Genomic DNA, 15,279 nt, shown 5'->3' on the forward strand with positions numbered 1-15,279 from the left:
CATCACAACTTTTAAACAAAGTAAATCTCATTCGGTAACTTATCAAAGTCTTTGCAAAAATAATCAGTTCTTCCAGAAAATCAAATTCAGATCCTTTGAATGACAAAGAAACTTATACATGCCACCATATTAAATCCTCTATATCTTGAAACATTTCATTCCCACACTAGTTCTTCGACCTTGGGTTGCTTACCATCTTGTCTCTTGGTTCATTGGATGAAATACTGGATCATCCACAGAAAGTCGATTCAGAAAACTTATACAAAAAAAAACTGATCAAATCCCTTGGTATGATTTAACAGAACTAATTCCCGGTTACACGGTAAAGATCTTGGATACTACTCTCTGCTGATATCGTTTTGTTATAGCCGTAGCTTTAATAAATCTTTTATCGATATCATCTCTCCTCTAGGGGTTTCACCCTAATGATTTCCAGTAAGTAGGGTAGAGATAGTAACTGTTAATTCCACTTTTAATAGTTTATATCTTTAGTTTCTTATAGTTTGCTGTGTTTCTCTCGTTTGTTCACACCTCATCAGCCACATCTCATTCTCCATTGCTTTTTTTAGACAATAGGTGCAGGAGTAGGCCATTCAGCCCCTTGTGCCAGCACCACCATTCACTATGATCATCCACAATCAGTACCCTTTTCCTGCCTTCTCCCCACATCCCTTCACTCCGCTATCTTTAAGAGCTCTATCTAACTTTTTTTTGAAAGAATCCAGAGAATTGGCCTCCACTGCCTTCTGAGGCAGAGCATTCCACAGAACCACAACCCTCTGTGTGAAAAAGGTTTTTTCTCAAGTTCTCTATTTTTTAATTTCGGTAAACCTCATTTTCATCCCTCCAAAGCTGGAGCTTTCTAACATTACATCTTTGGGTTTAATTAACCTGGGTTACACAGTTCAGTCATAATTACCCCTCACATTACTTATCCCATTTAGTCTAAAATTTTGTATTTAGGAACAGAACAGCATTGAAATGAAACCACAAGATACATTGTCCAGTACTTTAGGGTACCAGCAAGTGATCATATGTCCAAAGCCTATGATAATTTGAGTCCATTAAATAATTATGAATCGACTTTGCCATTTTGAGCATCAGAAAGTTACCAAACTTTTAAGTGAAGTCAAATGTACTTTATTGTCATATGCACAGATGAAATAAACCATATTTACTTGTGGAGCCTCACAGTTTTCAAATCATTATTACCAATAGTTTTACATAAAAATGTCTCTATGCGAATTTTCCTTACCTTGGGAGAATTATTGCTCATTATTTAAAATAGAGCAGAATTAAATCAAGCTTGCATACGTTTTTTCTGTCTTTCCTCCACATTGGATTAGACATAGTGGTACTGACACAGATGCATTCCAACAATACTCAGCAGCGGTTCTTCAGAAGGAGAATACTCAACATTGTTCTATACAATACTCAACAGTGATTCTTCAGAATAAGATATTCTCCTTCATCAGAATCAGAATCAGAATCAGGTTTATTACCACCAGTATGCCACGTGAAATTTGTTAACTTAGCAGCAGCAATTCAATGCAATACATAATCTAGCAGAGATAGAAAAAAAATAAAATAATAAATACAATAAAATAAAACATAATAATAAATAAACAAGTAAATCAACTATGTATATTGAATAGATTTTTTAAAATGTGCAAAAACAGAAATACTGTATATTTTAAAAAGTGAGTTAGTGTCCAAAGCTTCAATGTCCATTTAGGATTCGGATGGCAGAGGGGAAGAAGCTGTTCCTGAATCGCTGAGTGTGTGCCTTCAGGCTTCTGTGTCTCCTACCTGATGATAACAATGAGAAAAGGGCATGTCCTGGGTACTTTGTAGGCTCTCAGGACGAGGCTTTTCATTCCAGGACAAAGGAAATGTCCTCCTTTTTTAAAGAATGGGGCTTCCCTTCCTCCACCATCAACTCTGCTCTCAAATGCATCTCCCCCATTTCACGCACGTCTGCTCTCACTCCATCCTCCCATCACCCCACTAGGAATAGGGTTCCCCTGGTCCTCACCTACCACCCCACCAGCCTCCGGGTCCAACATATAATTCTCCGTAACTTCCGCCACCTCCAACGGGATCCCACCACTAAGCACATCTTTCCCTCCAACCCTCTCTCTGCTTTCCGCAGGGATCACTCCCTATGTGACTCCCTTGACCATTTATTCCCCCCCATCCCTCCCCACCGATCTCCCTCCTGGCACTTATCCTTGTAAGTGGAACAAGTGCTACACATGCCCTTACACTTCCTCCCTTACCACCATTCAGGGCCCCAGACAATCCTTCCAGGTGAGGCGGCACTTCACCTGTGAGTCGGCTGGGGTGATATACTGCGTCCGGTGCTCCCGATGTGGCCTTCTATATATTGGCGAGGCCCGATGCAGACTGGGAGATCGTTTCACTGAACACCTATGCTCTATCTGCCAGAGAAAGCAGGAACTCCCACTGGCCACACATTTTAATTCCACGTCCCATTCCCATTCTGATATGTCTATCCATGGCCTCCTCTACTGTGAAGATGAAGCCACACTCAGGTTGGAGGAACAACACTTTATATTCCATCTGGGTAGCCTCCAATCTGATAGCATGAACATTGACTTCTCAAACTTCCGCTGATGCCCCACCTCCCCCTTGTACCCCATCCATTATTTATTTATTTATATACACACATTCTTTTTCTCTCTCTCCTTTTTCTCCCTCTGTCCCCCTCACTATACTCCTTGCCCATCCTCTGGGCTTCCTCCCCTCTCCCTTTCCTTTCTCCCTAGGCCTCCTGTCCCATGATCCTCTCATATCCCTTTTGCCAATCATCTGTCCAGCCCTTGGCTCCATCCTTCCCCCTCCTGTCTTCTCCTATCATTTCAGATCTCCCCCTCCCCCTCCCACTTTCAAATCTCTTACTAGCTCTTCTTTCAGTTAGTCCTGACGAAGGATCTCAGCCTGAAACGTCGACTGCACCTCTTCCTAGAGATGCTGCCTGGCCTGCTACGTTCGCCTGCAATTTTTATGTGTGTTATGTTATAGGCTAGTGCCCAAGATGGAGCTGACTAGATTTATAACCTTCTGCAGCTTCTTTCAGTTCTGTGCAGTAGCCCTCCCATACCAGACAGTGATGCAGCCTGTGAGAATGCTCTCCACAGTACAACTATAGAAGTTTTTGAGTGTATTTGTTGACATGCCAAATCCCTTCAAACTCCTAATAAAATGTAGTCGCTGTCCTGCCTTCTTTATGACTACATTGATATGTTGGGACCAGGTTAGATCCTCAGAGATCTTGACACCCAGGAACTTGAAGCTGCTCACTCTCTCCACTTCTGATCCCTCTATGAGGATTGGTATGTGCTCCTTCGTCTTGCCCTTCCTGAAGTCCACAATCAGCTCTTTCGTCTTAATGACGTTGATTGCCAGGTTGTTGCTGTGGCACCACTCCACTTGTTGGAATATCTCACTCCTCTCTCTCCCGTACACCCTCTCGTCACCACCTGAGATTCTACCAACAATGGTAGTATCGTCAACAAATTTGTAGATGGTATTTGAGCTATACCTCGCCACACAGTCATGTGTATACAGAGAGATATCTTAAGATAGTGGAGGAAAAGCTGCCTGGGAAAATGGGATTTAAGTGTCTAGAAAATGAGATTTTTTTAAATTCAGTCCTTGGTGAACTAAGTCTGAACAAAGACATTTGAAAGGTGTCAGTCTTCCATGAATTTCATGTTTAACGAGGACTACGATTTCGTGTCTAAGATGCTATTGCTTCTTTTTGGCTTTGCATTATTCTCTGGGCTCTAACAAGAAAGCTCCTATGTGGGAAATGGGAGTGAATGCATCTATAATCTGTTCAGAGCTAATGTTTTAACGCCTTCACTGTCTATAATGGGCCCATCAGAATCTCCAAGGTTGCTTTCTTTCCTTCTGTGTTTCTGAGTTAAGATAATTAGTAGCATGTGTGTTGGCTCCCTCTTTATGAATTAGAGGGTCTACTTGGGCAAAATGAATGTCCATTCAGAAACTGAATGTTACCAGTTGACTTGTACATTATATTAACTTCCAGCAATTAATGCTTTTTTCATAAGACAAAGGCAAATCAACAGAAGTATACAAAATGATTCCAGCTTCTGCTCATCTGGCCACATACTTTGGTGATATAAGTATGCAACCCCCTACCCCACTCACTTGACAAGCATTGCAAAGTGCACTGTGTCATAATTTTGTATTACAGGTAGTTCTACTAAATTGTGCTAATTGTATTCTTAAGAAACCTTAAGGCGTAGAAAATTGCATTATACAAATACGTTCTGTGGACACTGTAATAGGCACCTCATGTGCCAAATAAAGAGGCCTCTGAGTGTACGTTCACGGTCTTCTGCTGCTGTACTCCAACCACTTCAAGGTTCAATGTGCTGTGCGTTCCGAGATACTTTTCTGTACACCACTGTTGCAACATGTGATATTTTGAGTTACTGTTGCTTTCCTGTCAGTTTGGGCATTCTCCTCTGATCCCTCTCATTAACAAGGCTTTATCACCCACAGAACTGGATGTCTTTTGTTTTAATCATCATTCTCTGTAAACTGTTGAGAGTGTGTAAAAGTCCCATGAGATCAGCAGTTTCTGAGATACTCAAACCATCCAGTCTGGCACCAACAATCATTCTATTATCAAAGTCACTTAGATCACAGTTCTTCCCCATTCTGATGTCTGGTCTGCAAAACTGAACCTCTTCGTCAGACCTGACAAAGGGTCTCGGCCTGAAACGACGACTGTACCTCTTCCTAGAGATGCTGCCTGGCCTGCTGCGTTCACCAGCAACTTTGATGTGTGTTGCTTGAATTTCCAGCATCTGCAGAATTCCTGTTGTTTGCATCTCTTCATCATGTCTGTATGCTTTTACGCATTGAGATGCTGCCATATGATTGGCAGGTTAGATATTTGCATAAATGAGCAGGTGTACTTAATAAAGTGGTCACTCATTGGCTCTTCACTCAGCCCTGGAATATCTGAAAAGCAAATATGCGTACATCAGGATGTTCTTTATCAATGACAGCTCAGAATTCAATACCATCATTCCTTCGAAACTAATCAATAAGCTCCAAGTTCTTAGCCTCAATATATCCTTGTGCAGTAGAATCCTTGATTTCCTCACTTGCAGATCCCAGTCAGTTCAGATTGGCAAAAGCATCTCCTCCACAATCTCTGACAGCACAAGTGCACCACAAGGCTGTGTGCTTTAGCCCCCTGCTCTATTCGCTTTATACTTACGTCTGTGTTGCTGGCTCCAATGCTATATTCAAGACTGACGACAGCACCACTTCCATAGGCAGAATCAAAGCTGGTAATGAATCAGCACAGGAGAGAGATTGAAAATCTGGCTGACTGGCTAACGGCAGCCTCTTAGTATCAGCAAGACTGGTTACAGGATCATTTACAATGACCTGGAACAGGATTTTAATTAGTCCAAATTCAGACATTTACAAATTGTTTGGAAAATCATTAGTTCCTGAACATTTACCTGATGGTTTGAATCTATTCTTTGTAAATATAAAAAGCTGCAAGATTTATAAATGTAGATGTCTTCCCTCTTTAGAAACAATTTAACTTTATAACTTTTATTTAACCTGATAGAAGTTGCATTATTTTGATAAATAGCTGTATTGACTATAAGACCAATGATAATTTGCTGAAGCTAAGTGAGGCTTATTCATGTTGTTGTTAACCAATACTTGTAAAGTGAGATCAAGGTGACTGTGTCTATGAAGTTTACAAGAAAGATTTGGGGTGGTATGGTAGTGTAATGGTTAGAATAACATTATTACAGTACCCATGACTCAGGTTTAAGTCCCACCACTGTCTGTATGGAGCTTGTATGTTCTCCCCATCATAGTGTATTCAATATTTCAGTAATATTTGAGTATTATTGAATATATATTGTTTGATTAGGCATTTTTTGTTTGTTTACGTAATTCATGATGGGCTATATTTAAGAAGGGCATGAATAGCGTGCATCATTATGCTACCACATCAAATGTGAGCAAAAGGTACATCGCATCCGGAGTTTCTCTGGTTAGTGGGCGATTTTCCTCCACACCTCTCTGATGTAGTTGGGGGAACGTGTACGAGGCAAGTTACAGCAGTGGTTTGCCATTGCCTTCTGCCGGGTGAGTTTCCAAAGAGATCACCAGCTCGTAACCCTGCACGAATGGAAAGTGTGCGGGTGAGCCGGCTGGTTTAGAACCCGGGACCTTTCGTCCCGAAGTCTGACGCTGATGCCACTACGCCAGCAGCCGGGTCCAAATGTGAGCATCTCACTAAATAAAAAGGGAAAAGGAAAACAAAGTAGACAAGTGTTCCTGTTCCTGTTTCTTTTGCTTATTTTCTGGAGTTGCAAAACATAACACCCATGACTGCATGGGTTTTCTCTGGGACTCTGGCTTCCTCCCACATTCCAAAGACGTACGGGTTAGTAGGTTGATTGGTCACATGGGTGCTATTGGGTTGTACCGGCTCGTTGGTCCAGAGGAGCCTGTAAGATACATCAACAGTTCTACATCACTAGACAAATGCATTATTTAAGAAAGCATTTTTTTAATTGTCAGGTTTTGCACTGTGATTTACTAGGACAGCAATAACATTAACGTCAAGATTTTTTTTCCATTATGGCTGAGTGAAACTGAATGAATTGATGTGGCATTTCATTCACCTGCCAAGAGTTAATGTATGTTCAGAAATCGAAGGTTCTCCGATAGCTTGTCAGTGGACACTTTTACCACGAATGGTTGGCTTTCTCCCAGTTTTCAAATAATGCAAGGGAAAGCAATTGATAGAAAATCACTTCTCAAAACTGATGAGCCATTGTATCTCACATTCCTTAAAAGACCATGTAGCCTTGGACTTGTTGTTTGTATAATTTGTAACTTTGTCCTCTCCCATCCCAAATCAGCAGTGAAGATACAAAGAAATCCAACTTTCAGAAAAGTATATAGTTGAGAGAACCTTTCCTGTGTTATTATGGCTCAATTGGTATGCCTTCCCCAGTGTTTTTTGCAAGTCTGGATGAGAAATATTTGTTTTTGACATTCACATTTCCTGGCATGTCATTAGAAAACTTTCTATTCTTGAAAAGTTGGCAGCACTCTTCTCAGACCAAAGGTTGAAGTTCAGTCTACTTCAGTGACTTGACCGTACCAATTTAAATTGACGTTGCAGTGTCGTGATGCAGGCTGTAATGTTACATGAAAAAGATCCAATTCTTACTGTTTTGAGAATGAGAAAGGGAGTTAATCCTGTCACCAACGAGGCTTAGCTTTCACTTAGCACTTCTGAAATGGATAATCTGGCAATTCCCTACTGTTGTATGATGGAGGCATATTGCGCAAAATTGGCTTTTCTAATTACTGTGTTACTGTGTTATAACTTTTCAAAAGCATTCAAGGTTCACGATAGACTATTGCCATTTTCTATAAATAAGTGTAAGGAGAATGAAATAATTCTTATTCCGATTGATGCAGCACAAAAAAAACACAATAGATAAAGAACACAACAATAATAATAAAGATAATAATGAATATAAATACATAAAATAGCTTTTATGCAGTGCCGATAAAAGGTATTTACCCCTCCCCCTTTGGAAGTTTTCATATTTTATTGTTTTATAACATTGAATCACTGGATTTAATTTGCTTTTTTGGCACTGATCAACAGACAAAGACTCGTTCATGTCGAAGTGAAATCAGATCTCCACAAAATGAATTCAAATAATTACAAATATAAAACACAAAGTAATTGATTGCATAAGTATTCACCCCCTTGAATTTGACACACAAAATCATCACTGGTACAGGCAATTGGTTTTAAAAGTCACGTAATCGGTTAAGTGGAGATCACCATGTGTAATCAAGGTGTTTCAATTGATTGTAGTAAAAACGCACCTGTATTTGGAAGGTCCAACTGCTAATGAGTCAGAATCTTGGCAAAAACTACACCATGAAGACAAGAGAACACTCCAAGCAACTCTGTGAAAAGGTTATTGAAAAGCAAAGGTCAGGAGACAGATACAAGGAAATTTCCAAGTCACTGAATATCCCTTGGAGTACAGTTAAGTCAGTTATCAAGAACTGGAAAGAATATGGCACAGCTGTAAATCTGCCACAATCCATTGTTGAAAAAAAACTCACCTGAAATCTGAGCTGGAGTTTGCCAGAAGGCATATGGGAGATGATGAAGTCAGCTGCAAGAAGGTTCTATGGTCTGTTGAAACCAAAACTAAGACATCAGACAAAACAGTCCTTCCAGGTGAGGCAACACTTCACCTGTGAGTCGGCTGGGGTGATAGAACTGCTACTTGGGAGAAGATTTGTTTTACAGCAAGACAATGATCCCAAGCATAAAGCCAAAGCTACACAGGAACGGCTTAAAAACAACAAAGCTAATGTCCTGGAGTGGCCAAGTCAGATTCCAGAGCTCAATCCAATTGAAAATTTGTGGCTGGGCTTGAAAAGAGCTGTTCACTCACGATTCCCATGAAATCTGACAGAGCTTGAGCAGTTTTGTAAAGAAGAATGGGGAAAAATTGCAGTGTCCAGATGTGCAAAGCTAATAGAGACCTATCCACACAGACTCATGGCTGTAATTGTTGCCAAAGGTGCATCTGCTAAATACTGACTTGAAGGAAGTGAATATTTATTAAATCAATTATTTTGTGTTTCATGTTTGTGATTAATTTTGATCACTTTGTAGAGACCTGTTTTCACTTTGACACAAAAGAGTCCTTTTCTGTTGATCAGTATCAAAAAGCAAATTAAACCCACTGTGATTCAATGTTGTAAAACAATAAAACATGAAAACTTCCAAGGGGGAAAATACTTTTTATAAGCATTGTACATAGGTTGATTGTATGTCCATAAAGTGACACTGGGCTGTACTGATGGGAAATAATAAAGTAGTGGTGGAGTTAGTGGGTCCAGATGTTGCTAAGTCTTACTGCTTGGGGAAAGTAACTGTTTTTGAGTTTGACGGTACTGCCCTGGATGCTACCTAGCCTCCTCCCTGAAGGAAGTGGGACAAACAGTTCATTAACAGGGTGGATGGGAGTCTTCATGATTTCACTGGTCCTTGATGGCAGGTAGGCTGTTGCCAGTGATGCATTGGGCAGTTTTGACTACCCGTTGTTGGGCCTTTCTGTCAGCTGCTGTGCAGTTTCCGGACCAAACAGTGGTGCATTTTCTCAGGATGCTCTGCACTGCACATCTGTAGAATGACGTTACTATGGATGTGCAAGGTCCAACTCCCTTCAGTCTCCTCACCTATGCCTCTACATTCTAAGCTTTCTTGACTGTGTAGGATGTGTTCTCAGACCATGACAGATTGTTGGTGATATGCACTCCCAGGAGTTGAAACTGCTTGGCGTTTCCATTACTGTACTGCTGATAGGTATGAGTAGTGTGAGTTGTCCTGAAGTCAATGACCATCTCCCTTGTCTTGTTGACATAAAGGAAAAGGCAAGTGATATGCACGTGAGAGATATTACATAAAAGTTCTTTCTTTTTTTTTTGAATAGTACACAGCACAGTACAGGCCCTTCGGCCCACAATGTTGTGCCGACCCTCAAACCCTGCCTGCCATATAAGCCCCCACCTTAAATGCCTCCATATTCCTGTCTAGTAGTCTCTTAAACTTCACTAGTGTATCTGCCTCCACCACTGACTCAGGCAGTGCATTCCACGCACCAGCCGCTCTCTGAGTGAAAAACCTTCCTCTAATATCCCCCTTGAACTTCCCACCCCTTACCTTAAAGCCATGTCCTCTTGTATTGAGCAGTGGTGCCCTGGGGAAGAGGCGCTGGCTATCCCCTCTATCTATTCCTCTTATTATCTTGTACACCTCTATCATGTCTCCTCTCATCCTCCTTCTCGCCAAAGAGTAAAGCCCTAAATCTCTGATCATAATGCATACTTTCTAAACCAGGCAGCATCCTGGTAAATCTCCTCTGTAGCCTTTCCAATGCTTCCACATCCTTCCTATAGTGAGGCGATGAGAACTGGACACAGTACTCCAAGTGTGGCCTAACCAGAGTTTTATAGAGCTGCGTCATTACATCGCGACTCTTAACCTCCATCCCTCGACTTATGAAAGCTAACACCCCATAAGCTTTCTTAACTACCCTATCCACTTGTGAGGCAACTTTCAGGGATCTGTGGACATGTACCCCGAGATCCCTCTAGTCCTCCACACTATCAAGTATCCTGCCATTTACATTGTACTCTGCCTTGGAGTTTGTCCTTCCAAAGTGTACCACCTCACACTTCTCCGGGTTGAACTCCATCTGCCACTTCTTAACCCAGTTCTGCATCCTATCAATGTCTCTCTGTAATCTTTGACAATCCTCTACACTATCTACAACACCACCAACCTTTGTGTCGTCTGCAAACTTGCCAACCCACCCTTCTACCCCAACATCCAGGTCGTTAATAAAAATCACGAAAAGTAGAGGTCCCAGAACAGATCCTTGTGGGACACCATTAGTCACAATCCTCCAATCTGAATGTACTCCCTCCACCACCACCCTCTGCCTTCTGCAGGCAAGCCAATTCTGAATCCACCCGGCCAAACTTCCCTGGAGCCCATGCCTTCTGACTTTCTGAATAAGCCTACCGTGTGGAACCTTGTCAAATGCCTTACTAAAATCCATATAGATCACATCCACTGCACTACCCTCATCTATATGCCTGGTCACCTCCTCAGAGAACTCTATCAGGCTTTATCACAGAATATATCGATGTAGTGTCAAGTTACAGTAATATCCCTCAGAGCACATTAAATGCTGGAGGAACTCAGGCCCAGCAGCTTCTATAAGGAGAAATAAAGATAGTACATAGATCATTGAACAGTACAGCACAATTCAAGCCCTTTGGTCCATAATGTTTTGCCAACTCTTTAAGCTATTGTCAATCAAACAGTCAAAGTTTCAGACCAAGACTCTTCATCTGAACTGGAAAAGAAGGGGACAGGAGCCAGAATGTAACGACAAAGGCAGGGGTAGGAGTACAAGTTCCATCTGCCATTTTTCAGCCTATTTTTCCAGCTGGTCCAGATCCCTCTGCAAGTTTTGTTAGCCTTCCTCGCTGTCCACTACAGCCCCAATTTTGATATCATCCACAAATTGTTGATCCAGTTTGCCACATTATCATCCAGATCTTTGGTATAGATGACAAACAACAATGGACCCAGCACTGACCCCTGCGGCACTCCATTCGTTATAGGCCTCGAGTTAGAGAGGCAATCATCTACAGCCACTCTCTGTCGTCTTCAGCAAAGCCAACGTCTAATCTAGTTTACTACCTCATCTTTTTTTTAATATAATTTTTATTGAGTTTTCGAAATGATTACATAGAAAGATAATGTCTACCCTCCCCCCTCCCCTTAACCCTTTCCCCCCCCGATATATACCCCTACCTGAAAAAAAAAGAAAAAGAGAAAGAAGAACTGCCTGGATATTGGAAGGTTTCCACATGCTCCATGGTATCAAAGTAAATTTAGTATATTTATTTATTACTTTCCCCAAGGGCCCAACATCTTTATCATCGGAGCAACTAAGTATGCCATCCTATCTTTTGTAAATAAGGTGCCAAATATTCAAAAATGTATCATATTTATCCCTTAAATTATAAGTAATTTTTTTGAGTGAAATACAACTAGACATTTCATTGTTCCAACAATTCAGACTTAAATACGAATCCGATTTCCAAGTAACTGCTATAGCCTTCTTGGCTACTGCCAATGCAATTTTTATGAATTCTTTCTGATATTTATTCAGTTTAAGTTTTGGTTTTATCCCTTCAATATCACCTAATAGAAATAATACAGAGTTATGTGGAAGTTGAGTTCTAGTAATTTGTTCCAATAAGACTCTTAAATTTATCCAAAAAGGTTGAATTTTAGAACAAGACCAAGTAGAATGTAAGAAAGTACCAATTTATTGATTACACCGAAAGCATTGATCAAGTAAGTTTGAATTTAACCTATTTATTTTTTGCAGTGTAATATATAATTGGTGTAAAATATTATATTGTACTAATCTAAGTCGAAGGTTTATTGTATTTGTCATACTGTCAAGACACAGTTTTGACCAATTTGTTTAATCAATATTAATATTCAGATTCGTTTCCCATTTTTGTTTTGACTTGTGGATTCCTTGTTTAATTGTCTGTTTTTGAATCAAATTATACATACAAGAAATAAATGTTTTAATTTTTTCCTTTTTGAATTAAAATTTCAATTTCATTGGATTTTGGCAAAAACATTGTTTGACCCAGTTTGCCTTTTAAGTAAGCCCTTAATTGAAGGTAACAAAAGAAAGTGTTATTTGATATTTTATATTTATTCTTTACTACCTCATCTTGAATACCAGGTGACTAAACCTCCTAAACCAACCTTCTATGCAGGAATTTGTCAAAGTCCATACTAAAGTCCATGTTGACAACATCCACTGTCTTGCCCTCATCAACTTTCTTGGTAAATTCCTTGAAAAACTCTACAAGAGTGGTTAGACATGACTTGCCACACACAAAAAGTCATGTTGACTATCTGTAATCAGTCCCTGTTTATCTTTTAGAATACCTTCTAATAATTTTCCCACTACTGATATTTGGCTCACTGACCTATAATTTCCTGATTTATTCTTAGAGCCTTTCTTGAACAATGGGAAAACATTAGCTATCTTCCAATCATCTGGTACCTCAAACAAGAGAAAATCTGCAGATGCTGGAAATCCAAGTAGCACACACAATCCTGCCGAAGGGCCTCAGGCCAAAATGTTGACTGTACTTTTTCTCATAGATGCGGCCTGGTCTGCTGAGTTCCTTCAGCATTTTGTGTGTGTTCCTCCAGTACCTCACCTGTTACTAGAGATGATTTAAATATCTCTGCTAGGGCCTCTGTAATTTCTGCACTTGCCTCTCACAGGGTCCAAGCGAGCACCTTGCGAGGCCCTTGGGATTTATCCACCCTAATTTGCCTCAAGACAGCAAATACTTTCTTCTCTGTAATCTGTCTAGAGTCCATGACCTCGCTGCTGCTTTGCCTCACTACTATAAATTCTGTGTCCATCTTCTGACTAAATACAGATGCAAAAATTAAATTTAGGACTCTTTCAGCTCCACACATAAAGTACCACTCTGATCTTCCAGAGGACCAATTTTGTCCCTGGTTATCATTTTTCTCTTAATATATCTGTAGAAGACCTTAGGATTCTCATTCACCTTGTCCATTAGAGTAACGTTGTTTGCGTTTAAATTCACTACTGCGAAGCCTCTTCCGGTGATGCCTACACCGAAGAAGTTTAGATCCTCTCTTCGACGGGAGTTCAGTGAAACCATCTCTCACTGCTCCTCATCTGTAATTTCTTCGGCTCTTCAACTTTTCGACTACACTTTGACTCAGACTCGCTATCACAGCCATATATCCTTTCTTGGAACGTGCCTCCGTCGCCAACTTACTCCAGTTGGCTTTAGGATTCGTTTCCAAGCCTCTCAATTTGGACCTTCTGAGGATCACATTTTATTGACTCTGCCTCTTGCCGCTTCTCCCGTCAAGCTCTGAAGGAGACTCTCTCCGCCATGAGGAGGTACTTGGTGTCCCTATCCCAGACCCTTCCACACCTTCAGGACACTGTCTTTGCCGTCTGTAATGGTCCTACCCGTTATTTCATCCCCTGTCGGATTCACGCCTGCAATCGCCGTTTTTTTGACTTTGTCATGTTAGGCAAAGATTGCAAGATCCTACATCTACGGACTCCTGAGCCTGCTGGCCCTGAAACTAGCAGGCATGATCTTCAGATTGCGGCCCCTGCCATTGATCTCGCCGGCTCCAACACCTCAGGACAGATTCAAAACCCGGACTCCAGCAACGACCATGAACATCTTCACAGCGATTGCGCAACAACCAACTGCGACTCCAGCCTTGAGCTCCAGGCCGGGTCTTTATGTGCTGCTATTGTGACTCCTGTCTCCCCTTCCCCCACCACCACTCCGCAGCCCTGTCTTCCTCAGATCCCACCGTCAGCTCCTGGGCCCTCAGAGGCTCCATCTTCCTCTCACCCCAACCCTCCCCTCTCCATTGACACCCCCAGCCTCCCCCCTCCCCCCTCTGATTCCAGCTCTCATCCGTGCCGGATCTTTACCATCCCCTCCGACCTTCAACTGTCGGAGGCAGAACGCTCTGTTCTCAGTAAGGGCCTCACGTTTGTCCCCCTTCGCCCACACCTCAGCGAGTTCCGTGTTCGCCATGATGCGGAACTTTTCTTCCGCCGTCTCCGTCTCCGAGCCTACTTCTTCGGCAAGGACTCTTCCACCCCCACCGATGACCCCTTCTCCCGTCTTCAACCCTCCTCTTCTTCATGGACACCCCGCTCTGGTCTTCTGCCTGCTCTGGATCTCTTTATCGCTAACTCCCGACGGGACATCAACCGTCTCAACTTCACCGCACCTTGTCCCCATTCCAACCTCACTCCTTCGGAACGCTCTGCTCTCCACTCCCTCCACACTAATCCTAACCTTATTATTAAACCCGCCGATAAGGGGGGTGCTGTTGTAGTCTGGCGTACTGACCTCTACCTTGCCGAGGCACAGTGACAACTCGCGGATACCTCCTCTTATTTACCCCTCGATCGTGACCCCACTAAGGAGCACCAGGCCATTGTCTCCCACACCATCACCGACTTTATCCGCTCAGGGGATCTCCCATCCACTGCTACCAACCTTATAGTTCCCACACCCTGCACTTCCCGTTTCTACCTCCTACCCAAGATCCACAAACCTGCCTGTCCTGGCCGACCTATTGTCTCAGCTTGCTCCTGCCCCACCGAACTCGTTTCTGCATACCCCGACACGGTTTTATCACCCCTTGTTCAATCCCTTCCGACCTATGTTCGTGACACTTCTCACGCTCTTAAACTTTTCGATGATTTTAAGTTCCCTGGCCCCCACCGCTTTATTTTCACTGTGGATGTCCAGTCCTTATATACTTCCATCCCCCATCAGGAAGGTCTCAAAGCTCTACGCTTCTTTTTGGATTCCAGAACTAATCAGTTCCCCTCTACCACCACTCTGCTCCGTCTAGCGGAATTAGTCCTTACTCTTAATAATTTATCCTTTGGCTCCTCCCACTTCCTCCAAACTAAAGGTGTAGCTATGGGCACCCGTATGGGTCCTAGCTATGCCTGCCTTTTTGTTGGGTTTGTGGAACAATCTATCTTCTGTGCCTAT

This window comes from Mobula hypostoma, chromosome 5, assembly GCF_963921235.1.
Source record: "Mobula hypostoma chromosome 5, sMobHyp1.1, whole genome shotgun sequence".
In the NCBI taxonomy this organism is placed as follows: Eukaryota; Metazoa; Chordata; class Chondrichthyes; order Myliobatiformes; family Myliobatidae; genus Mobula; species Mobula hypostoma.